Below are 26,579 nucleotides of genomic sequence, written 5' to 3'. Positions count from 1 at the left end.
GGGGATGACATTGGTTGGTGAGGTGGTTGGGTCAAGGGGATGACAGTGGTTGGTGAGGTGGTTGGGTCAAGGGATGACAGTGGTTGGTGAGGTGGTTGGGTCAAGGGGATGACATTGGTTGGTGAGGTGGTTGGGTCAAGGGATGACAGTGGTTGGTAGAGGTGGTTGGGTCAAAGAGGGGTTGACAGTGGTTGGTGAGAGTGGTTTAGATGTCAAGGGATAGACAGTGGTTGGTGAGATGGTTGGGTCAAGGGGAGACAGTGGTTGGTGAGGTGGTTGGGTCAAGGGGAGACAGTGGTTGGTGAGGTGGTTGGGTCAAGGGGACAGTGGTTGGTGAGGTGGTTGGTCAGGGGATAACAGTGGGCTGGTCAAGGAGATACACAGTGTTGAATAAGGGGGCTTTCAAGGGGACCAGTGTGACCTCCAAATGACAGATTTGGGAGCTCTGTATAGGAAGGGAGGGCGGCTGACAATCTGCTCATCCTACATAACCAGTTTTTAGGTCTGGTCCAACTTTTCATGAAAAACTTAGAAAAAATGATTTTCTCCACTGAATTGAAATAAAGTGTTTTAGTGCAATAGTAACATAAATTTGATACAAAGCAAACAGACAATAAAACTAGGAACAGGTTATGTTTGACATCATACTCAACACAATAACCCTGTAACATTTTCAAAGTTAATCGCTTTAGGGAAAGATGTTTCAGGTAAATATTTCTGTATTAAATGTCCATCTTGGAAAAAACCCAATAAATCCTGTATCAGAGCTCCAGATAAGATTTAGCTCATGTGGGTTACCCACTGTAATTTTGCATTTTCCGTTACCCACTGCTTTCAAATATGTGCTATTTCAGTCATTTTACTCACCTAAGTATATGTCATTGAGTAAGTTTACTAAGCAGGTGTGTTCAATACCTAATCAAAACCAACTTTAATATAATGGAAATGATTTCATAAAAATTACTCATCCTATACTGACAGTACAGCACTTGTCCAATACTAACAGTACAACTTGTGTCTTTTTTCATTACGAATTTGTTTTAAACTTTTGGCGTATCTAAAATTTTAAATGCGTAATTGTATATTTTTCCATGTTTAAATGCCCGGATGATCTACGAATATTCCCTCAAGCGGGTGAACGATAGCAACTACTTCCTGCCTGGCATCTTGCTGTTTGTTCCGCCAGACTGAAGTCAGTACTGTGTCACCAGGTAGTGTAGAGAATACACTGTTCTCACTACAGGCACTCACTTTACAAAGTGTTCATATTCTCCAGCCCATTGGGTGTTAGGACAGGGTGACGATATGTAACACTACGGGTCAGCGAGCATTCAAGTGAGAGGGGAGAGGCCCACAGAATGGAGGGAGACAGAGTGTTTGAACAAGATGACCCAGGTCAGTGATAACGTGATAATGATAATGCCTCATTATCAAGGCAGGGGGAGGGGACAGGAAGGAAAAGCTGTGTTAACTCATCATATCACAGTTAATACTTTCACAATACAAGCAGACTGCTGAGAGCTTGTTGATCACACTGCATATCTTTATCATGTCGGGGAAATGGAGTAAACTGGTGGTGTAAACACATGTTTGTTGGTGGTTGCAGTTTCAGTTTCATCTTTCAGTTAATCTGAAACAACAGTCTATTTTCAAAGGATCTTATTCATGACTATTCCTGTGAAACTGTCCTGCGATTGTCCAAACATGTTCTAATAAAAATATGTTTGATAGAATTTTATCTGTATTTTAAAAACATGAGATTCACGATTATTAAAAGTTACACAGCGATATGGGCATTGTCTGATAACAGTTGTTGATTGATTATTCAATTACTCTGTATTAGTGGTGGTCCGATTAATTGAAATAATCGAAGATGGGTCGCAGTGACTAAACGACCTAGCAATCAATCATGTTTTCTCATAATCAAACACAAACAATTCTGGACCACTTGTTTTCATTAACAAAATATTTCACAAGGCTGGTTTTGTCTGTTACATTTCATAAGCACTACAAATTCGTTCCAAGTCATGATTGAATTTATCTTCAAGACTCCAAGAAATTTATGTTCGTAACATCCTTGCCATCCTTTAAAGATGTGAAATTTTGCCAAAAAAACCCCAAAGAACTACATGTTTGTTCCTTATTTTCTTTGTGCATTGACAAATTTCATAAATAACACTAACCAATTATTTTCGATGATTGATCGGTTGTAATGAAGCAATCATCAATTATGAGATTTTAACCAATTCTACTCTGTATATTGTCTACTGATGCAAAAGTGTTTTATGCATCTTTATGATTATGTTAATTATATATTTTTGATGCCCTGTCGTGTATTTCAAAAAGAAAACATCATTGTATGAAAACACTTTTGTAATATATGCTCAGATTTTATTTTTTAGCATATAAACACTTCATGATATGTAATCGTACATTGTTTGAGTATGAAATATTCCAGTTATTACACAAAATAAGTGATAAGATGTAATTGATTGGTTTGAATTAGCATGTATTACATGTAGTTGATAATGAAGTTGTTTAATAATTCAACACTATCATACCAACATACCTTGACACTCCATTTTAAAGCAGTTGTATTGATTATGAGTGTTGGGGGGCAACTAACAGGATCAGGTGGTCAGGCCAACTGGCTCGGTTGATGCATGTCATTGAGGGCGTTGTCAATTACCGGATTGTCTGGTCCATATTCAATTCTATAAGACTTCCATCATAACACATGTGCATTGTTAAACAGCAAAACGTGTATGCATTGTTACACAGCAAAACGTGTGTGCATTGTTACACAGCAAAACGTGTGTGTGCATTGTTACACAGCAAAACGTGTGTGTATTGTTACACAGCAAAACGTGTGTGTATTGTTACACAGCAAAACGTGTGTGTGCATTGTTACACAGCAAAATGTGTGTGCATTGATAAACAACAATACATGTGTGCATTGTTACACAGCAAAAATGTGTGTGCATTAAACAACCTAACATGTATGCATTGTTAACCAACAAAACGTGTGCATTGTTAAACAGCAAAATGTGTGTGCATTGTTACAACAAACTAACCATTCCAAAAACGTGTGTGTGTATTGTAAACAACGAAAACGCTGTGCATTGTAAAACAACGAAAACGTGTGTGCATTGTAAAACAACAAAAATGTGTGTGCATTAAACAACCTAACATGTATGCATTGTTAACCAACAAAACGTGTGCATTGTTAAACAGCAAAATGTGTGTGCATTGTTACAACAAACTAACCATTCCAAAAACGTTATGAGGAGAAATCCCATACTGAAACATGCAGCTTACCAATCGCCGGAATCGTTCGTGAAATGTAATGTGTTTGAATATTTTAATGGGCGGCTTCAACAAGCAATCCAAACACAGAATTAGTCTCCTTCTATGGCATTAGAAGCAGACTAATGGCACATCTATTATTCGTAATGAGCAATGATTGTTTAAAAAATTGTATCTGGTGTTGAAGGCCCATTGCTATGGCAATCTATGACCATATTTGGAGTGATCAATGTACAATCACATCCTGGATGTAGAAAACATTAGTGTTTCCATGTTGCTTTTGTCCTTGAAGGGACTCACAGACAGATTGGTCCTCAATAACCCATGCTAGTCTGTCTCACAGTGAACCACATTTTTTCCCCCAATGCCTTGTCCTCCTGCAATGCTGGACCGCCTCCGTGGTGTAGTGGTTAGAGCGTCCGCCCAATGAAGCAAGTCTAGATTCCTTCAGGTTCTGAATCTCTCATCTTACTGGGGCTCCTTTTCTATTTAAATGGATTTATTTGTTGCTGTCTTTTTATCAGGGACTAAGCATTAATCTATAACCCCCTGAGAATGGAACAGGTCTATGTACTCTATGCTTGTCTTCCCCATAGGGTGTCTTCAACAGAAAAGACCTGTGAAGATCCAGGCTAGAAAGAATCTATGATCTTCAGTAACCCCATGTTGTAAGAGGCGACTAACGGGATTGGGTGGTCAGGCTTGCCGACTTGGTTGACATATGTCATGGGTTCCCAATTGCGTAGATCGATGCTCATGCTGTTGATCACTGGGTTGTCTGGTCCAGACTCGATTATTTACAGACCACTCACTCACTCACTCATGCAACAGAAAAGGTCTCCCATATTCAATGCTTGTCTTCCCCATAGGGTATCACTACAGAATGAATCTCTACACTCTATGCTTGACCTCCCCATGGGGAATAACTCACTCACTCACTCTTACTGCATTAGACATGTTACCAAAAACTAAGGATAAAAGAATTTTTCCTTAAAGGTCACATGCAACGTAAAACACAACTTTGCAGATTCTGATACCTTTCAGTATGGACTTACCGAAACAAATCGTCAAAAATGCAAATTCAACTTATAAAGTTGAAAAATAACGCGATGAAAAAAACCGCGCGAAATCGGAGTTCAAACGTTTCACTAATTGTCCCCAGACTTTTCTGGGGAAAACGGGTTTCACACGTGCGCAGTGAAGCAGGTTCGCAGCTTGGAAACGGGTTGTCCGGTGAATACTTTCGGTGAAGGCTTTGGTGTGGGCTATTTTTCTAATGTTTTGTTGATATCTCACAGGCGAGCTTTTATATGTTATGACAGTAAATTAACTGTTTATATAATTTCATTTGTCTATTTCACCACACGTTCTTCTTACCGAGTCACTTTCTCAGTTCGATGCTTAAAAGCAATGTCATTATTTAGCGTTGACAGAATTTCTAACTGTGATATAGATATGTCGTTGTCACAGACTAAACTCAATGTCTTGTTTTATTGACACCTGTGTGTCTGCCTGCCTGTCTGCTAATGACAATATTCAATACACAGCTGCTATCACTGACCACATGCAATTTGAACTTAACACCAATCAGGCTATACACCATAAACAAAATGCATTGATTTATGGCCCGAGTTCGGTCTCTGTCACATTATGTAATTACACAGACAGGCAGGTGTGATACTTGAACACATGACATGTTATGATGTCTGTTGATTGCAAAATGTTATACACAAAAAATGAGCATGTATTTACAAAACCCAACATCTCTATATATATACACACACAATCAGCCGTGAGGGCATCTGCAAATGAACCAGCCGTTACACTTGAGTGCACACCCACCCGCTCTGACTGGGTTCGGTATCCCGGCTGCTTCGTTTCTTGGGAAGTGAACCGAAGTACACAATATTGCACTTTTGATTTGCGATTGTACGCTTATAATTTTGTTTATATGTTTTTTCATAACCAGCAATGTATATTATATGTCATGAATAAGTGATAATTGTGTTTTAATTATGTTTGATTTTTTGGTTGCATGTGACCTTTAAATTATTTGTGATAAGTTATGGGTGTGCCTTGCTTTTCACCGGATTGGCAGTTGAGGAAGTGGTCTGCTATGTAAGTGAGGTAATTAAAACATGGCTGAGCAGTTGTTGCAGGGAGATTCTCTAGTCAGCAACAATGTCTGATGTATCGCGCCCTTGATGTTCACAATTAGAAGCTGATTAGTGCATAATGCCACGATGCAACCAATTGACATGATCTGCAGGTTAAGGAGGCCATCATTACATAGTTCATCTGAGGGAATTAGTTGCCAAAACTCAGCCGTAAAAACCCAGTTTAACCTCTTCCTCAGTGGGGTCACAGTGACCTTATTAGAGCCCTTGGCTTAATATCGCTGGTGTAACGTGTTCACAATCCCCACGGCTGTAACAACAGATTTGTAGTGGTACAGTATGCCTGTTGTGGAATACTAGACTAGGCTAGACTGATATCGAGTCTCTTGAATGAACTAGTTGTTAATTAGTTTTCATTTTTCTTATGATCATTTTTTTACTGATTATGTACAGGTTTATCTGATTATGTATGGACGTTAATACATACAGATTTAACAGATTGTACATGGAAGGTTTAACTGATAATACATAAAGATTTAACAGATTGTATATGGAAGGTATAACTGATTGTATATATATGGAAGATTTAACAGATTGTACATGGAAGGTTTAACTGATAATACATAAAGATTTAACAGATTGTATATGGAAGGTATAACTGATTGTATATATATGGAAGATTTAACTGATTGTATATGGAAGATTTTACAGATTGTACATGGAAGGTTTAACTGATAATACATAAAGATTTAACAGATTGTATATGGAAGGTTTAACTGATTGTATATATATGGAAGATTTAACTGATTGTATATGGAAGATTTTACAGATTGTACATGGAAGGTTTAACTGATAATACATAAACATTTAACAGATTGTATATAGAAGCTTTCACTGATTGTATGGAAAGTTTAACGGATTATATATGGAAGGTTTAACTGATTGTCTAAAGAATATTTAACTGATTGTATGTGGAAAGCTTTACTGATAATACTTCATCCCCTGTTGTTGTCATGTGTCTACGATATATTTCCTGCATCCTTTAGTGACCAGACCTGTGAAGGTGCAGGTTAGAATGTACCTTCAGTAACCTATGCTTGTCTTAAGAGGCGACTAACGGGATCGGGTGGTCAGGCTCACTGGCTTGGTTGACACATATCATCGGTTCCCAATCGCGCAGATCAATGCTCATGCTGTTGATCACTGGATTGTCTGGTCCAGACTCTATTATTTACAGACCACTGCCATATAGCTGGAATATTGCTGAGTGCGGCATAAAACTAAACTCACTCACTCACTCATCTTTAGTGACCTTAGTGTAAATGTTAGTTTGACTACATTTGACCAGCAACACCAAGTACTGACAGTATATTTCCTATTTGCTTAGTTATAAGGTTATATTGAATTATATGTTGGTATTATGTTGAATCATAGGGGGGTGGGTGGGGGTGGGGTGTGTGTTTTAGCCTTGTGGTTAAACCTTTCATGCCGAAGACTGGGTTCGATTTCCCTCATGGATACAATGTGTGAAGCCCAATTCTGGTGTCCCTTGCCATGACATTGCTGGATTATTGCTAAAACTACATATTAATGTGGGATAGTTAAGTGATAAAGGTGGTGCTTGACAGGCCAATTTAGGCCTGCGTTTACTTCCCCCAGACTCATACAATGTCTGATGCTAATTTCCCCATCCATGATATGGCTATCAGTATCTTGCAAAGAGTGACATAAAGCTATACTCACTGAAATAGTGAAAGAACGAACAAGTTCAGTCCAATTTTACTGATATCAAGTCATATTCCACAAAGGTCATGCCGTCACCTTTGGGACCCATTTGGTTGGAAATAATAGTCAGTAGGCGTGTTCATGGATTCATTTGAACCAGGTTATAAGAGCTCAGTAGCAAATAACAACCTCCATGAAATTTTAATTCCAATACATATCAATAATTTGCTCTGCCATTTCAAGCAAATAAAGGCAAGAGACTGGCAACGATGGTGGAGTTTTCCACTGGCAAATTGAGGGCATCTGCCGTGTGTCATATTCTCATCACAAGAAGGTGATGATTTGATTTCTCAAGGATAATGCATTTGAAACAAAGTTGAGATTCCGTGATTGAGGCAATCGAAACAGAAGCATGGGCTTGGCAGTCGCAGCCAGGATTTGTAAAGAAAAGTGTAACAGCAGCTAGCTTCATTTAGTTTTATCTTCATGTGATTGAACACATCTTTTGCCAAGAGGAACCTTTCTTCATGATTTACGAGGATAATTTTGAAGGACTGATTGGCTTTGAAACTTTAAATCTGTGATCCACAAGTCTAAATACTGATAAAATGTAAGAAAACCTTACAAGGGAAAATGTTAGGTCTGGGATTCACTGGATATTGAGCAAATTGACTTCTGCTTGGTAGCGAGCTTCACTTTTCAACCCTGTCAATTTAGGGTGAGCAAGGCTGAGATTTACAGAAAGCAACGACATTTTAGGATTGATGTATTGCTACTTAAATAGAATGACTGTTTTAGGGTTTGTGATTGATAAGAATTTAATACGAGATATTTGGTTCGCTTGATGGAGGTTGAGAATGTTTCCACAAAATTTAACAGTCATGGATTTTTGCTTAACTTTTTGTCTTGTTTATTTTCAGATTCTGTTTATTGGTTTTTGGATGAAGAGTTGTGTGATCACAGCATGAGGTAAGTTGAGGAAAGGTCTTTAGGCATGTTTGAAGTAATATTCTTGATTTGTGTGACCAGTTTTGAAGTTTGGTGGGAATGGAGAATTAATCTTGTACAGATAAAAATGTGAGGGAGAAAATCATTAGCTTCTCTCAATTAGATGCCAGCTTTGGGACCAAGTAATGTGACGTCTGCTCTCAGGATCCAGTCAATATTCATTGACATAATGTGTTCATCCAGCAGTGACTAAATATTCAAATCTGTGATGCTGGAACTTGAATATTGCTAAAAGTTGCATAAAAAGTCTGACTAAATTACACAAATATATTTGAGGCTTTTAGGGTGTTCAAATCCAAAGGAGCTAAAGGAAGTAAATGATAAGATATTTACTGGGGAAGGCTTGTTTCTCATTGATGACCTTTCTGAATCATGGAATGGGGCTCGATTTTCTTGTTAAACTGTCATGTGATGAATAGGAAGTCAGCTGATGAAGTGTTCGTCATTGAATTTTACACACATTGGACTTGACAAGGGGGATTTGTTGATCAAGAGCAAGCTTCATCTCATGCTGTCTAGCTGAGCTGTCCAGAGCTTTAAGGCATTTAGAGTACACACGTTCTTCATAGCCTACATTCCTTTATGTGGAGGAGATGTGTATGTTGTTTTCACTGTCCATCACAATTTGGATTGGACGATGGGGTAGCCTAGTGGTTCAAGTGTTCGCTTGTCACTCCAAAGACCTGAGTTCAATTCCCCACATGGGTACAATGTATGAAGCAACCCGATGTGATATTGCTGGAATATTGCTAAAAGGGGCGTAAAACTAAACTCACTCACTCACTCACAGTTCAGAGACAGTGTATGTTGTCCTTTTGGTTTTGTTTTCAGCAGATGTCCTTAGTCCTTATAGTATTTAATATGAATATATATCAACAAAATAGAAAAGAAAAAACCCAGAGTCCAGAACATTCCTTAAGCTGACTATTCAGAACTTGCCAAATCATTCTACATTTAAGCTTGACACCTTTGTAATTCATTGTCTTGAGTCGGGGAGCCGGACAGTGTCATTTTATCTGTGTGTAGGTGACATACAACACGGCATGTTTTGTCCTTCACTGTCTCTGTGTCTGGTCAGACCCGAATTCCAAGTCCAGCCGACAGTTTTACACGTTTAATCGTCTTTAAAAAACTGAACAGACTTTGGAATCCAAACAGGAGTTCTTATGTATTGATTTCAGTTTGGATCAAGTTGTTTCTTGAGTACAGAAGCCGTACTACAACGTTTTGGTATATGTAGGCAGGTTTCATCCAAAGTGGAAAGAGCTGTTACAGTGACACAGGTTTAGACTGGGCTATTATCTAAACTTCAAATTCTTTCCTGAAAGTGTAAAAAATGACAACTTGATTGGTTTCTCCATGACGAGGATGTTGATGTAGGCATCGGAAACCAAGATTTGTTGATGGAGAGGATATGGTTTCTGGAATTACGATAAGAACCGTTGTTTTCCATATTTAGTAGAAGAGAAATATACAGCAGGGAAAAGGCAACAGTCCAACTCATGTATTGAATATGTCATGCTGAGCTTGAAACCTGAATCTGCATAATCAATACATTATTTCAAGCAGGACAATAGAAGCCGTATATCTATTGTTGTGTAACTGTTATGGCCAGTAACACCAGAGATAATAATATTTACATACTAGTAAGTTGCTCTTCCTTATGTTCAGTGAATTAGACAAGTACCACTTAGACCCTCGGTAACCCTTGTCATGAGGTGGAGTGAGTGGAGTGGAGTGAGAAAACTTCCTCAACTACCAATCCTGTGAAAGGCAAGGCACACCCATTACTTATCACCAGTAATTTAAGGAATTCCCTGCACCCTTGGTTTTGTGTAACATGTCTAATGCAGAGTGAGTGAGTTTAACCTCTAGGCTACCCCATCGCCTCTCCTGATACTAGAAGAAAACCGGACAAGTGTGAAGTTGTAGATTAGTGTGCAGATACATGGACCTCCATGATCTGAACACAACTGAGAAGTGTTTTATTGAGAACAGATTAGTGGATCTTGAAAAAGTGTTCTGTTCATGCTTTCAAGACTGATTTGTGTGTACAGTGTTATTTTACAGCTGGCAAGGTACTCTTGTATGACCAATAAGGAGTTAACAGTGTTATCTTACAGCTGGCAAGGTACTCTGTATGACCAATAAGGTGTTAACAGTGTTATTTTACAGCTGGCAAGGTACTCTGTATGACCAATAAGGTGTTAACAGTGTTATTTTACAGCTGGCAAGGTACTCTGTATGACCAATAAGGTGTTAACAGTGTATGACCAATAAGGTGTTAACAGTGTTATTTTACAGCTGGCAAGGTACTCTGTATGACCAATAAGGTGTTAACAGTGTTATTTTACAGCTGAGGAGGTACTCTGTATGACCAATACCAATAAGGTGTTAACAGTGTTATTTTACAGCTGGCAAGGTACTCTGTATGACCAATAAGGTGTTCACAGTGTTATTTTACAGCTGGCAAGGTACTCTGTATGACCAATAAGGTGTTAACAGTGTTATTTTACAGCTGGCAAGGTACTCTGTATGACCAATAAGGTGTTAACAGTGTTATTTTACAGCTGGCAAGGTACTCTGTATGACAAATAAGGTGTTCACAGTGTTATTATTTTACTCTATGTGACAATAAGGTGTTAATAGTGTTATTTTACAGCTGGCAAGGTACTCTGTATGACCAATAAGGTGTTAACAGTGTTATTTTACAGCTGACTGTATGACCAATAAGGTGTTCTGTTATTTTGCAGCTGGCAAGGTACTCTATGTGACAAATAAGGTGTCAGTATTATGTAAGGTACTCTGTACAAATAAGGTGTTCAGTATTATTTTACAGCTGGCAAGGTACTCTATGTGACAAATAAGGTGTTCACAGTGTTATTTTACCACTGGCAAGGAACTCTATATCACCAATAAGGTGTTCAGAGTGTTTTATGGTGAAGGGTATTTATGAGATCACTTATATCAAATGTTGCTCAGTGTAATGTATTGTGATTGATAATTTGAAATGAAACTTCCCAAGTTTAAATTTGAAGTTTATTCAAAACTGATTTCATTGAATTGGGGGTACACAAGGGGTGACATTTTTCTTGGTTAATGATCAAGAAATTGTTAGCTTGTGATCATACAAAAAACAACCATGACTGATTTTTATTGAGGTCTTAAATATTTATGACGTAAACATTTTTTCAAACTTCAATAATGGTAATCCTTACAGGGGTAGTTTAAGATATGGGGAGGTGGTCTGACGCTAGGTATAACTAGAATTGTAAAACAAATAAACTTATTGAAAAGGTGTATTTTTGAAACATTAATGTTACATTTTCGTTGGTTAAATTTGGCCCGGCAGCGGAATTTGCTTTGAGTAAAATCTTCCACAGACAGACTAATGAATATCACATGCTTCTAATTTCTACCAAAATAACCATGTTTACAAGATCCAAGAAGTTAAAATAAGATTTCTTTCTTTTTGCATGATGTTCATGTTAGCATCCTGTTTCTGTAAACTATAGATCATGAATCTTTGCTGCATAAGTCAGCCAATCAGATCCAGTCAGTTCCGGTTTGACCGCCTCCGTGGTGTAGTGGTTAGAGTGTCCGCCCGGAGAGCAGAAAGTCGCGGGTTCCATCCCCAACCGCATCATACCAAAAGACATTAAAATATGGTACTTGTTGGTCCCTGCTTGGCGTTTGGCATTAATGGGTACAACAAGGACTGGTCGGCTCGGACTCAGTATAATGTGTCTGAGTGGGGTATTCATGCTTCACTGCGGCATGGTATCTCAGTGGGCTAGCACTATAAAACCAGCTTAAGTCTGGGCTAGTACAAGCAGCCGCACATACACATACACACGCATGCACGTCGTCATATGAGCGAAATATTCTCAAGCACGACGTAAACCCAATTTCACCTCACCTCTGTTCCGGTTTAGTCTAGAGTCTGAAACAAGAAAGCTGAATGTACCACAGGTCATCGTCTTCCCTAGGGCTTCAGAACAAAATGGTTGTCTGGATGTAATGACAGTTTTGTCCTTTTCTTGATATATGTTACCATGAATACAGAGAAAGGTTAAAGACATTAGAGTTGTATGTTCATAAAACATGAAATCAAACACTGTGCTGATTGAAGCTAACAAATGTCAACACATGATCTGATCAAAATCATCTGATCATACTGATGTGTAGACGGTCAGTTTACGTGTGCAGCCTTGATCTAACACAGAAAAGTTGTCATGTAGTGGGATAGTCACAAATTTATTTGGATTTTAACATAGGAAAAAATGTTAAGGCTACAATTTGTTATCTGCATGGACTCTGGGTTTGGGTAACTAACGTAGAAAGTGTCTTGATGAACTGTGGGTTTGTCAAGAGCAGGAAGATGAATATGTTTAGGACTTGGTCAGAATCTTAGACATTTTCTTCTTTTAGTTTTCCTGTGAAGTATGTGGTGCAGCCTGTGCATCTGTTGTCGAGTTCTATCTGTAGTCTGTCTCACAGTCCCTGAACCACAATTTTTCCCCCTCCCTGCAATGTTAAAGCTCTACATGGTGCAAGTCCAGATTTCCCCGGGTTCTCCTAACTCACTGGGGTTCCTTTTCAACTTAAATGGGCTTATTTGTTACAATCAAAATTATATATATTCAGGGTCTAAGCATTAGTCTATTATATCTGTTGTACAGTTGTATCTGTTGTGCATTGGGGCAATGTAGAAAAGAACAAAACAAATTCCAATCTGCTGTATTGAAGGAAGCGCATGACCCTGATGAAATGCATTACAAGCAATAAGGCTGCTGAGTGATAAATATTTTACCATTTAATACAAAGTTTTGTAATAGCTGGAACTAACTATAGATCTGTTGACGTGCTGATTAGATCAGTTTCCCTGTGAGGAAATGCAAAAATCAATATCATGATAATGTTTATAAATGTGCGAATAAATACACATGAAATCTGGGCTGCCTTGTTTGATTACAGCTAATTATGTGCAAATGTGATGATTACTTGCAGTTTGGTCTTGAGGTAAATCGAGGTGCTTATGTTTGACCGTTGCTTAATTATGGTGATCATGATGTTGAAGATTTAGAAAGAAAAGTTTATCTTTTTCAGAACAACATTTTATTCTGCTTGATTTCACAAGTCTTTTGCTCCTGGTCAGAGGACATGTTGAAAATATGTTGACATGGAGAACTTGATCATTATTGTGTAATAGGACAGCTCTATTAGTTAAATTTATCGTAACCATGGCGATAGAAATAACTGAGGTATTTATTTTATTTCTTGGTTACAGATATTTCTATTCTCTTGCTAAAGATAGTTGGTAAATAGTTGGGGGAAAATATAAAATTAAGACATTTCAGAATACCTTTTGATGTTAAAAAATATCAAATGTTTTGCCATGTGAGCAAGCGTGTCAACAGGTCCTGCAGTCAGCCAGCTGTACTCGATATTTTGTGGTGAACACATAAGATTGCAAGGGGAAAAATGGAATGGAAGTCGTGATTAAGTTTTTATTTCCACAGAATCTGTAATCCAATTAACGTGTACAAAGGGATAATACAATGTCCAGAATTAGGCATGAAGTCAAAGGGTCTTCTGGAATCAAGGGTCTTCAAGTCCGCCTGGTGGGGTTTCGCCAAGAAGCTCGTGCCTGACATGTGAGGTGACTCCTGAGTGCAACACCAGCAACACCACTGATACTACCCTCGCAACATCGTATACTGTTTGAAAGGAAGCATGAATGTCATGGGTTCCTTAGCATAACTCAAATATTAATAGGAAAACAAAGAAGGGCGTAGATTTAGATTGCATATAAAAGCAAACATCAAGGCACACAGGGGGCTGATCCACAGAGTATTTGTAGCGTTACGTTATCCATAAGCGTATGATAAACTATAGTTATGATAGATAATGATATGAACACTTTGTGGATTGGCACCCTGGGCCCCATTTTACAAAGCGATTGATGTAGCGCTAAGGTTATCGGAACTATAGTTCATGATAGTGGTACCGCTACAATCGCTTTGTGAAACTGGCCCCTGGTCTGTTAATTTTGAACACTGTGAATGTAGGTGTTTAAAGGACTGTCTGTTTTTGCAACTGCAACATGTGATAAACTCTGTCATACAAAGTAATTAGAGTAATGGTTCTTGATTGTTCTCACGCCTACGTAAACGCTGCCCTGAGGTGATTGTGAATGAGAATAGCTCCCAATCCTTCCACAAGTGTGGAGTAAAGAGGATCTGGTTGTGTGAATGTCTAACCTGTCTGATGTATGTCAACATGTCCTGATGATGGGAATGTTTTCTCAAGCTGTCCATCTTGTCAGATTATACACAGGCTGTTGAGATGGAACTGGAATACTATTGGCATGTACAACAATTCACTTAGCCAGTACTCATACAGTCAATTTGCTGGAGTACACTGCTCAGTGTGTGATATGTTATGTAAACCAGAAATATCTCCTTCCTGTAAACTGGAAAATGTACTGAGCATTGTGCTGCTTTAATGGATTCTCCTGAGGTAGTGAATGCATGGCAGACGAGCTCCACTACCCAATTGATTACGAAGTGGCAGATGACATTTTTACAAAGTGATGCAGACACGCCAACTAAAAAATGGCTTTGAGGGGTTTGTTTAGATCTAATAAAATTCCCCCTCATGCATTAGAATGGTAAGCCATTCGGTGTGGATCAATTCCAGCATGATGCTGAGGCTGTAGTGTTCCTGCTTCCTGCTGCTGTCTTCAGAGCTGGCCATGCTCCACTGATCCTGGCGCTTGCTACACAGGAGTCTGCAGTGCCAGACATGAGTCATGCCGACTTTCTCCGCTTGCCAATATATGTGCTGAGACATGGAGAACGACTCGCACAGACCGGCTAACTGATATTTAGGAAATCGGATGGAAGAACTGTTCATGTTCAGAGCAGAAGGGATACCCTCAACCATATAACAAAATTGACACATTGGACATCCGTACCAGCACAAGGTAGAGGAATGTTCTTTTTTTCATCTTTAAAGATATGCAGGTAATGAATGTTTTGTCTTTAGACAAATATTCCTGATTTGTATCAGAAAAGCTGGAGTGCAGTGTGACATACGCTATTTTCTGTGTTTGTTCAAGGGTTAAGGTATTGAGATTGTGTTCACTTAGAAGTGATGAATGTCCTGTCTGAGGTAGATAAGCAGGTCTCATCCCAGCTTGTCGAAGTCTCTCCAATGACAGCCGTCTTTGTAGTGGATGTTGAATCCAAACTTCCTGATTGGGTTGAGGTCACTGTGGAATAATATTTCCTTGCTGAGAGAGATCATTGAGACTAATTTGACAGACTAGTGAAGCCTAGTGAGCCCTAGTTAATAACACATGTTTGTGTCATATCAGATACATTCCTGTGCCTCCATGTTGAAACTATCATTTTTTATATTTATTGGATGACACATCGGCCTTCCTATTTTCAGTAGAAGAAAAATATAATTCTCAGCATGTTTAGATTTATGTTATTTTCTGTAGCCACATTACACTAGCAACAATATTGTTTTTTAAAATCTTGTCATCTACGCTGATACAATGCTCAATCTGATATTATTATTTCACCAAATATAATTAATATTTCTCCAAATATATTCATGTTATATATCTAGAAAACTGCTCCTTGGCCTTCATAGAAGTTTTGACAAAATTATCTCCATTCTTTTGAAAAGTGTTTAACATATTCATATGATTAAGTCATTATTCATTCACATCTAAAGGTGTTGTTTCATATGAGTTTATTTATAGACAGTATTTTGTGTTTATTGATGATCAGGTTGAATACTTAAATAGATATTCTGGGTATCAAATACCAATAAAGTATTCATTACAAGGTAAACTTTCATTTGTCTTACATTTAAATAATGCAATGCCTTGGGAAATTGAACATCTTTAAATAAATTATGCCTTGCTACCATATATGGCAGACAGTAGCAAATGAAATAATCCGTCACCAAATTAATGTGGGTCTTGACCCATTTCCTAAGATGTGTCCTGAAAATCGTGATACACGATCTACCTTTGACATTTAAAATTTATTAAGAATTTATTCATCAAATGTCAGTTGCTGGTTACTTTACAGGCCACTTCATTATTTCTGGAATATATCCAGACTGGAGTAACATTCTCACTCACTCACTCACTCACTCACTCACTCACTCACTCACTCACTCACTCACTCACTCACTCACTCACTCACTCACTCACTCACTCACTCACTCACTCACTCACTCTTCTGAAAAGGCAATGGTCACTCTTCTGAAAAGGCAATGGTCACTTAAGAGCAGGATATAACACTGTGGAGATGTGAAGCTTGCAGTGAAAGAGTTAAAGGCAGGTAATGCTGGCACTATAATGAGGAAAATGTGACACTTTAAGAGCAGGATATAAGATGAAGATGAGAAGATTGCCATTAAAGGCTGGTAATATTTGCACTTGGAGGAAATTGTGATTTAAGACAAAATACAACTATAGATACTGCAAGTTATTCTTTAAAGGGTGGTTGGCATATGGAGGGAAGTATCTGGCTCTGTTGAGGGCAGATTCTGGCGCTATAGAGAGTATGGTCTGGTTCCATAGTGAGGTTTACCATATACTTAATAACTAGGGGTTCCACTGCAATTTCAGCTGTACAAAGCAGATTAATATTCTCAGCCAAATCCAGAAAGTAAGGTGTATTCAGACATGTTTTCCGACACTGAATACACAGGAGAGCCAAGACTTGACTTTGAAATCAAGGAGACCTATATTCATCCGGACACTTTTTCCATAAAGATGGCAGATCTGACTCCAATATTGACCAAGTAGAAAGGCATAATTTCATTCTGTCAGTCACAAAGCCTGTTTGATATACAGCATGACCTCCCAGAGATACTATTACCCAGCCCACTTGGGCATCCCTGAAATGCTGCTTCCCTACAACTGGGTATCAGGAGGTATATCATACAAACACTCAGATGATTCTATCTGTCAGCAGACACAAATTGAATAATTTCAACCGAAGCACTTCAGTTGTTATTGCACAAAGGTGGGAAGGTTGATTGGTAGTAGCCCATGAGATTTGTGTAAAAGTCCGTCAGGGAGAATGAATCAGTCTGTTTGGCCTCAAGAGAGTGTATATGAGCACAGAGGTAGACGTTTGCTGCTTGTGAGAAAGATAACCTAAATGTGGATTCTCACAGGAATCACCATTTATCATGGTTAATTTGACTCTGGAACATTAGAGGACATACCCTTTCACTGTCTGGCTTTGATGTTTAGTGAGTCAGCTTGTTCAGAAGTTATGGGTAATGTTAGTTTTATGTCTGTCAGCAATATTCCATCTGTAGCAAAGTGGCCAAAGTGAGTCTCGGGTAACCAAACCAGTGACTGATATTATGAACAACAATTCAACTGTATGTATTTTAGTGATATCTGTATTTCATATTACATGTTACATGTATGTGCCTCTTATGATGTAAAATAAAGTTCCTTCATGACAGAGGGCTGTGGGGTAGCCTAGTGGTTAAAGCGCCTAAGCTCGGCATGCCAAGACCCTGACAGGGATTTACCTTGAGTCCTGTATTTGAGGGTCCTTGGGACTTATACTCTTAATAGGGGTCCCAGACACTTAAACATTATTATTGATACTGTTATTGTTTTGTGTATCATCACATTTATTGTTACAGTAATTACATTGCAAATGATACCATAACCCAGCTAGTAGCAAACTCAGTGATAAGTTATTGTTACTTGATCACTCACTCACACTCACTCACTCACTCACTCACTCACTCACTCACTCACTCACTCACTCACTCTTCTGAAAAGGCAATGGTCACTCTTCTGAAAAGGCAATGGTCACTTAAGAGCAGGATATAACACTGTGGAGATGTGAAGCTTGCAGTGAAAGAGTTAAAGGCAGGTAATGCTGGCACTATAATGAGGAAAATGTGACACTTTAAGAGCAGGATATAAGATGAAGATGAGAAGATTGCCATTAAAGGCTGGTTATATTTGCACTTGGGGGAAATTGTGATTTAAGACAAAATACAACTATAGATACTGCAAGTTATCCTTTAAAAGGGTGGGCTGGCATATGGAGGGCAGTATCTGGCGCTGTTGAGGGCAGATTCTGGCGCTATAGAGAGTATGGTCTGGTTCTATAGTGAGGTTTACCATATACTTAGTAACTAGGGGTTCCACTGCAATTTCAGCTGTACCAAACAGATTAATATTCTCAGCCAAATCCAGAAAGTAAGCTGTATTCAGACACGTTTTCCGACACTGAATACACAGGAGAGCCAAGACTTGACTTTGAAATCAAGGAGGCCTATATTCATCCGGACACTTTTTCCATAAAGATGGCAGATCTGACTCCAATATTGACCAAGTAGACCCGCATAATTTCATTCTGTCAGTCACAAAGCCTGTTTGATATACAGCATGACCTCCCAGAGATACTATTACCCAGCCCACTTGGGCATCCCTGAAATGCTGCTTCCCTACAACTGGGTATCAGGAGGTATATCATACAAACACTCTGATGATTCTATCTGTCAGCAGACACAAATTGAATAATTTCAACTGAAGCACTTCAGTTGTTATTGCACAAAGGTGGGAAGGTTGATTGGTAGTAGCCCATGAGATTTGTGTAAAAGTCCGTCAGGGAGAATGAATCAGTCTGTTTGGACCCAAGAGAGTGTACATGAGCACAGAGGTAGACGTTTGCTGCTTGTGAGAGAGATAAGCTAAATGTGGATTCTCACAGGAATCACCATTTATCATGGTTAATTTGACTCTGGAACATTAGAGGACATACCCTTTCACTGTCTGGCTTTGATGTTTAGTGAGTCAGCTTGTTCAGAAGTTATGGGGTAATGTTAGTTTTATGTCTGTCAGCAATATTCCATCTGTAGCAAAGTGGCCAAGTGAGTCTCGGGTAACCAAACCAGTGACTGATATTATGAACAACAATTCAACTGTATGTATTTCAGTGATATCTGTATTTCATATTACATGTTACATGTATGTGCCTCTTATGATGTAAAATAAAGTTCCTTCATGACAGAGGGCGGTGGGGTAGCCTAGTGGTTAAAGCGTTCGCTCGGCATGCCGAAGACCCTGACAGGGATTTACCTTGAGTCCTGTATTTGAGGGTCCTTGGGACTTATACTCTTAATAGGGGTCCCAGACACTTAAATATTATTATTGATACTGTTATTGTTTTGTGTATCATCACATTTATTGTTACAGTAATTACATTGCAAATGATACCATAACCCAGCTAGTAGCAAACTCAGTGATAAGTTATTGTTACTTGAGTGGAAATTTACAAAAAGTATTTGGACTTTTTCTGCATCCCTGTGGATGTGCTAATAAATTTTGTTGCGTCCATTGTCAATTTTTATGCGTATTTGTTCTGTAAATCTCTGCCCGTGTTCGATTCTCCCCATGGGTACAATGTGTGAAGCCCATTTCCGGAGTACCTCGCTGTGATATTGCTGGAATATTGCTAAAAGTAGTGTAAAACTAAAGTCACTCATTCACTCACTCACTCCGGAGAGCGGAAGGTCGCGGGTTTGATCCCCGACTGCGTCATACCAAAAGACGTTAAAATATGGTACTTCTTGTACCCATTCATGCCCTGGCGCTTGGCATTAATGGGTACAACAAGGACTGGTCAGCTCGGACTCAGTATAATGTGTCTGAGTGGGGTATTCATGCTTCACTGCTGCATGGAATCTCAGTGGGCTAGCACTATAAAACCAGCTTAAGTCTGGGCTAGTACAAGCAGCCGTACCTACACACACACACACGCATGCACGTCGTCATATAAGCGAAATATTCTCAAGCACGACGTAAAACCCAATTTCACCTCACCTCACCTCACTCACTCACTCCTTCATGACGGTAGAGTGTTATCAATCAATCAATCAACAATTCAAACAAGTTTGAATCATATTTTAAACAAAGTCAAAGTGTTTGATCATCAGATCCACTTCAGACACACCAAAGTCCAGTAACTGAGAGCTGTGAATGTCGTCCTGCTGTGCTTGCACCAGAGGGCGACACAACAATGGTTCTGTTTGATGTATTCAAGCTCGACAACATGACAGCAGTCTGTAAATTAAAGGCTGGTAATACTGCCGCTTTAATGATGGAAATGTGACACTTTAAGAGCAGGATCAGGGATATAGCAACTCTTTTTTTGAAGGGTGTCACAGGACACCAGACTAATATACAAAAAAAATAATGATTATCATATTTTCCATTAAGTTAGTATTATTTGTATAATTTGAGTTGACTGAAAATATTTTATCAGTACCATTTTAATATTTACTGTGCCGTGAAATGCAAAGTAATGACTAATTAGCTCACTGCAGCAATCAAATCTGGGTGAGACTATCTGCTGGTTGATTTAATGGTCCCGGATATATGGTTGCATGACACAATCATTCAAGTCACTCAGACCCTATTCAACAAAGTGCTTGTTGCTTAGCAACAATCTAAAGTTTGCAAATTGCGGTCACCTGAACCTGTGAAGATCCTGGTTAGAGTTGGTCTTCAGCAACCCATGCTTGTCGTAGGAGGCAACTAACAGGATCATGTAGTCAGACTTAGTCAACACTGGATTGTCTGGTCCAGACTCGGTTATTTACAGACCACCGGCATATAGCTGGAATATTGTTGAGTGAGGCATTAAAAAACAAACAGCAATCACCTCAGTGCTACTATAGCTTTGTGGATCGGACTTCTGATCCATTTTGTCAGTCTTTAGATTAGCATAGGCTGCTGTAGGCCTATTCTGTCCCAAACTTCAGATGATTTTGAGCTTCTTTGATCATGAAAATTACTGATGGGCATGACACTTTAGTAAAGTCCGACGCCACCCAAATTATTTGTTTACTGATTGGTTTCTGTGCCTTCTGTCCAATACACCTAGACAGATAACAAGGGTGTTGGAAGGTTTATAAGACGGATATCTTTTTATGTTGAACCTTCACATAACACTTCTGAGAATGTGCTTGTGTTTCCAGGAATTTGGATTCGAAATTTATGATCATCATTTTTCACAGTTGGATGGCTCAGTTCACTGATTATAACATTGTAGTGCAAGACTTCACACCTGTGCTAGGCTCAGATGTCGATGGATTCCCTGACCTACAAGCTGTTTACAGAATATTAATTTTGTGGAGAAAAAATACACCAATAACATTTTTTGAAGTAATGTTGACAGATGTTAAAATTATATTGACCTGAGAACTTGACGTGCAGAATTACTATGCAGTCATGCATGGCATAGTTGTATTAACTGTAGACGGAAATCCATACAAAGGGTTTAGTTTGACATTTTCAGTACTTGATGGGAAGATTTGTAGTTCTATTAAACTAGTAATGTTTTAGGAAGTGTTCAATGTTTGGTTTCACTTACTATTTGACATTTGTGCCTAGTCTTTCAAAACATCGAAGCATGTTTCTATTGCAACAGTTTTTCTATAACACAAACATACAAGGTTGCTGGATCTTTTGCAGCATTTTAGATTCATGTAAGGTTTTTTACAAGGAAGTCTTCTGGAAGTTGACTCAACTATCATTTGCATATAATTTGCCCATCGGCCATATTCTTTATTACAATGCACTGTGAAATTTAGACTCCATGGAACATTGTAAGGTTCCATGGCAGACATGTGTGGAAACCTTGTCTGCTCTTATTGGCTTTGTAATATTAAAGGTTGAATATTTTAAAACTTATATATAAGCTTGCAGCATAAAAGTCTCATACAAGATTCATAGGAAACTGCTGATGGCTTCTTTGGTATTGATGGCAGTCGTCAAGGTCATTATAAGAGTCATTTGTTGTGATATTACTTCTTGAGATGTTGAGCCAGTATCTTGAAAGAGTCATTATATGGTATTGTTAGACAGTATCATTTGACATTATTGTGAGACATTGAGAGACAGTATTGTTTGACATTATTGTGAGACATTGAGAGACAGTATTGTTTGACATTATTGTGAGACATTGAGAGACAGTATTGTTTGACATTAGTTTTAGACAGTATCATTCAACATTATTGTGAGATAGTGTTATTTGACATTATTGGGATACATTATCATTTGACATTATTCGGAGACAGTATCCTTTCACATTATTGTTAGACAAAATCGTTTGACATTGTTAGAATTGTTTGACATTATTTTAAGACAGTATCATTTGACATTAATTGGAGACCGTATCGTTTGACATTATTTTGTGACAGTATTGTTTCACATTATTGTTAGACAAAATCGTTTGACATCATTGTTAGATAGTGTTGTTTGACACTATTGTGAGACAGTATCGTGTGTTCAGACAGAGATGTTTCACTGTATCATGTTACAGTGTTGTGTAACAGGATCATGTGACAATATTGTGTGATAGTGTTGTGTGACTAGCACTGTAACAGTGTTGTGTGTCAGCATATCATGAGTCCACCTTGTGACAGTATCATTTAGTGTTCTAGGGGCGATCGTGTTATCTATCTTGCAGACTGTAAGGTTCTAATGGTAGAACTAGTCCTATTGACACCATAACCAATATCATGATTACAGAACCAATGGTTGGACTGTGTGATGGCTTCTCATCTGTTGGCATGTATCAGGCTTAGCATCATAACAAGATACTGTTATGTAATCGAAGCGGTTGGGTAGCCTAGTGGTTAAAGTGTTTGCTCGTCACGCCAATGACTTGGGTTCGAGTCCCCGCATGGGTACAATGTGTGAAGCAGATTTCTGGTGTCATCTGCCGTGATATCACTGGAATATTGCTAAAAGTGGTTTTAAACAATACTCACTGAAATTAATAAATCCGTTCTGAAATCACATTTGACAACTTTCTTATGCTGGGGTGGGTGAAGGTAATATTGGGTCAATTTGATGGCTTCAGCACAATCTTATTGTATAAAGAATCCCAGACTTTGTGAGGTATATTGTTAACAATGAGGTTCGATAAACTGATATGACTCAGTGAGCTGGGTCTGTAATGCTGCGAACAAATTTCACCAGTTTACGATCACTGTAACCATATGTCTGATGCAATGGTCTGCTTGAACCAAACTCAATTTCATTCATGGTAGAAAGAATTGCTTGGCTAAGTTTTAAATTAATGACCAAAATGGAAGTTCTGTTCATCCACTCCCAGCCACGAATAAAAGTTTGAACCAAAGTTTGGCACCAGCTCTGTATTCCTGGTGTGTTGGGAGAATGTTCCATCTGTTGTTGGAACCAGCTGATATCTAGATCAGAATCTTTATGTGAGGTACTCTTCCATTCAAGCCATATCTGTACACCAGACCTCAGATTCATCCCCCAGTGTGGGGAGTTTGACAAATTGTACGTTTATACTGTAGGTAATGCCTGTTTGTTAATGTCTGCTGGTTACCAGGGGCTTTCTGATGTGCCATCGATCTCAAACAACTTTCTCGCCAGCCTGCCAAGATGTGCAAAGAATCTTGCCAAGATCTGAAAATGTCTTCATCTTTGACTTTATAATCATGTGACATTATCGTGAGATAGCATCATTTTTGGTATTTTATGACTTTGGTGGAATTGAACTGTTTTTCAGACGTTTTCTGATGTCAGTTAGAGAACTTTTCATGATGCATGCTTCCTCTTCCTTGTTTCCAAATGTACAGACATAAGACAGTTTTAACTCTGGAAACCATGACATCAGTTCTTGGCACGCAATTTCAATTAATTTAGGAAACTGAGGCGAATTATTTATTGAGATTTATGGTCAAATAATTGTACTTTAGGGCATCTGAGTCCAACCTATATTCAGATATTTAAATAAGTTGTCACGACCACTAGTAGCAAATAGGCAATGTTCACAAATTTATGACTGGAAGTACTGGTAAGTAGAAAGTCTCTTGGTAATTGCTTCATCATAACAACACTGACCATAGATACTAGTTATATATTGACATAAATAATGTATATTCCTTTTACTTTGCATACATGCGATTACTCGTGATTACTCGTGGCAAAGGTTAGGCTAGTGATCTTCGAACACCAACTTCAGCTCATGGGACACACCTTGGCTTCTGAGGAATTAGAAGGGAGTATCTTCATGCAGCTTAACCGACTATCATTGTCGATGAGGATCCCGGAAATTTCTGGGTGTAACGGAAGGTGGTGCTACACATTAATTAATTACACAATCCAGTTTAGACGACTGCGTGCATTGATTAAATTACATTCCTGTAGTGAAGCTGTGTCCCTCGTCACCTACTGGACATGGAGGCTGGCCATTAGGTGTGACGAGTCAGCACTTTTCCGGGGAAATGTTATTAATGTACGTTGGCTGTCATTCAGAAGTACTGATTAGTTTTATTGAGTATTGCTGTTTCTTTATTGCTTTTTTTTCGCGAGTACCACTATTCAGATTTGTTCGATTTACAATTTATTTCTGATACATTTATTCAAGTTTGTAATGATACTTTTCTAAATAGATGTTGATTAATATATTTCATTGCTTGAAAGTAATATATATGTTTAATAGACGAACAAGCCTGAAACTGTAATGCTTCAGTTCCTTATTTAATATAGTTTCTTATGCATGGCATCACATATCGTCACATTTGGTCCTCTATACACAGGTGTTGCGATGGTACAGACTATATATTTTTATGCTTGTCAACTTGTTGATACTATTGGTAACATTTTCATGTTTTTAACATAGTATCAAAGTTCAGTATTTGTTTCTTTTTTGACAAAATGCATTTTATTATTCTTGAAACACAGAAAAGTGATTGAGTGGGTGAGTTCAGTTTTTAGCCGCACTCAGCAATATTCCAGCTATATGGTGGCTGTCTGAATAATCAAGTCTGAACCAGACAATCCAGTGATCAACATCATGAGCATCAATCTACGCAATTGGGATGCTATGACATGTGTCAGCTTGACAGGCCGATCCTGTTAGTCACCTCTTACAACACGCATGGGTCTCTGAAGATCAGTTTTAACCAGGATCTTTCGGGTCCACAGAAAAGTACTTGTGTCAAGGTGCGTACCATTTAAGGCTGCAGATAAGCCGAATTTTGAGGACCAAAAAATGCATTCCCTGGATATATATCATGCATAACAATTGCACTACTTGGCAAGGATGTATCTAAAAACATGTTATAAATATAAGTTATAAAGACATTCTCTAAGGGTGTTTTCAACAATGGAAGGAAGAAATCATTTTTTATTTGTTTGTTTAATGCTTTATTCACCAAATTCCTTGAATCAGTAAATAATCATTTGATCAAGTCTTGACCGACAATCCAGTGGTCGACATCATGAGCAGTGATCTACGAAATTGGAACCTTGATGATGATGCTTCAACCAAGTCAGCGAACTCCTTCACTCATCCCTTTGGTTACTCCTGATGACAAAGGGTGGTAGGGTAGCCTAGTGGTTAAAGCATTCGCTCGTCATGCCAAAGACCTGGGTTCGATTCCCCACATGGGTACAATGTGTGAAGCCCATATTTGGTGTCCCCCACCGTGATGTTGCTGGAATATTGCTAAAAGCGGCATCAAACTAAACTCACTCACTCACGCACTCCTAATGACAAACATGCATTGCTGATCACCAATTCCAACACGGATCTTTACGGAGATGAAGAAATACTGGGAGTAGCAGGTCTGCCGAATGGTTAAGGATTTGCTCATCATGCTGAAGGCATTGTCAGCTGAAAATTTTGTAAAAGATGCAGCTGTTGGTTTCTGAACAGCGAGATGAAAGGAAATATTTGTCAAAGAGGAGGATGTGAGGTAGTTAATGTCTGTTACGTGTTTGGTGGAAAGTGGTCTGAAGCACTACAATTTCCTTAGCAGAATTGACAATTAAAGTCCAAGAAGGCATAACCGGTAATGCATTAGCCTTCCTTCATAAACATGGGGCGATGGGGTAGCCTAGTGGTTAAAGCGTTGGCTTGTCACCCCGAAGGTCCGGGTTCAATTCCTCATATGGGTACAATGTGTGAAGCCCATTTCTGGTGTCCCCCGCCGTGATATTGCTGGAATATTGCCAAAAGCGGCGTAAAACCCAGCTCAGTCCAGTCATCCCCTGAGATTCCAACAATTTCCTGATGGCGGCCAACATCTAATGGCCTGATGGGGCATTGTCTCCACTGATGGCTGACTGATGGCCAGCCCACAGGTCAAAGGTGGGAAGTATTGACCTCTACTGTACAGATTGTTTACAGTGAGGACCTTCATATTGGCTACATGCAGTTGAAGGATCATGGAGAGTAATCAATTCTGGTTTTCAGGCATTCATGTCAAGATTTGTTGTTGGGTGTGACCGATGGTTGGTTACAGAAGCCGCAGTATCGGAACTGATGTATTGCTGGTTGTCAGTGTTTGTTATGTAGTTGATTTCTGAAG

The 26,579-nt window shown here is 38.7% G+C and overlaps 1 protein-coding gene across 10 annotated transcripts in view; it reads left to right on the top strand.

Annotated features, from left to right (window-relative positions):
- LOC124276067 (beta-1,4-mannosyltransferase egh-like) overlaps nucleotides 1–26,579 on the top strand; it is a 129,001-nt gene that overhangs the window by 40,942 nt on the left and 61,480 nt on the right. For 5 of the 10 annotated variants that reach the window (XM_046711708.1, XM_046711709.1, XM_046711711.1 and 2 more), the window contains exon 2: nucleotides 8,069–8,117. The gene's annotated coding sequence lies outside the window, so the exon portion shown is untranslated. Of the gene's footprint in view, nucleotides 1–1,205; nucleotides 1,396–8,068; nucleotides 8,118–14,858; nucleotides 15,145–26,579 lie in introns of those variants that run through there. The other 5 variants (XM_046711715.1, XM_046711716.1, XM_046711707.1 and 2 more) reach the window with 3 other exon arrangements.

This window comes from Haliotis rubra, unplaced genomic scaffold, assembly GCF_003918875.1.
Source record: "Haliotis rubra isolate DU_JTF1 unplaced genomic scaffold, ASM391887v1 Scf205, whole genome shotgun sequence".
NCBI classification, from domain to species: Eukaryota; Metazoa; Mollusca; class Gastropoda; order Lepetellida; family Haliotidae; genus Haliotis; species Haliotis rubra.
Note: the sequence above shows the minus strand (reverse complement) of the source record. Positions and strands in the feature narration are given on the sequence as shown.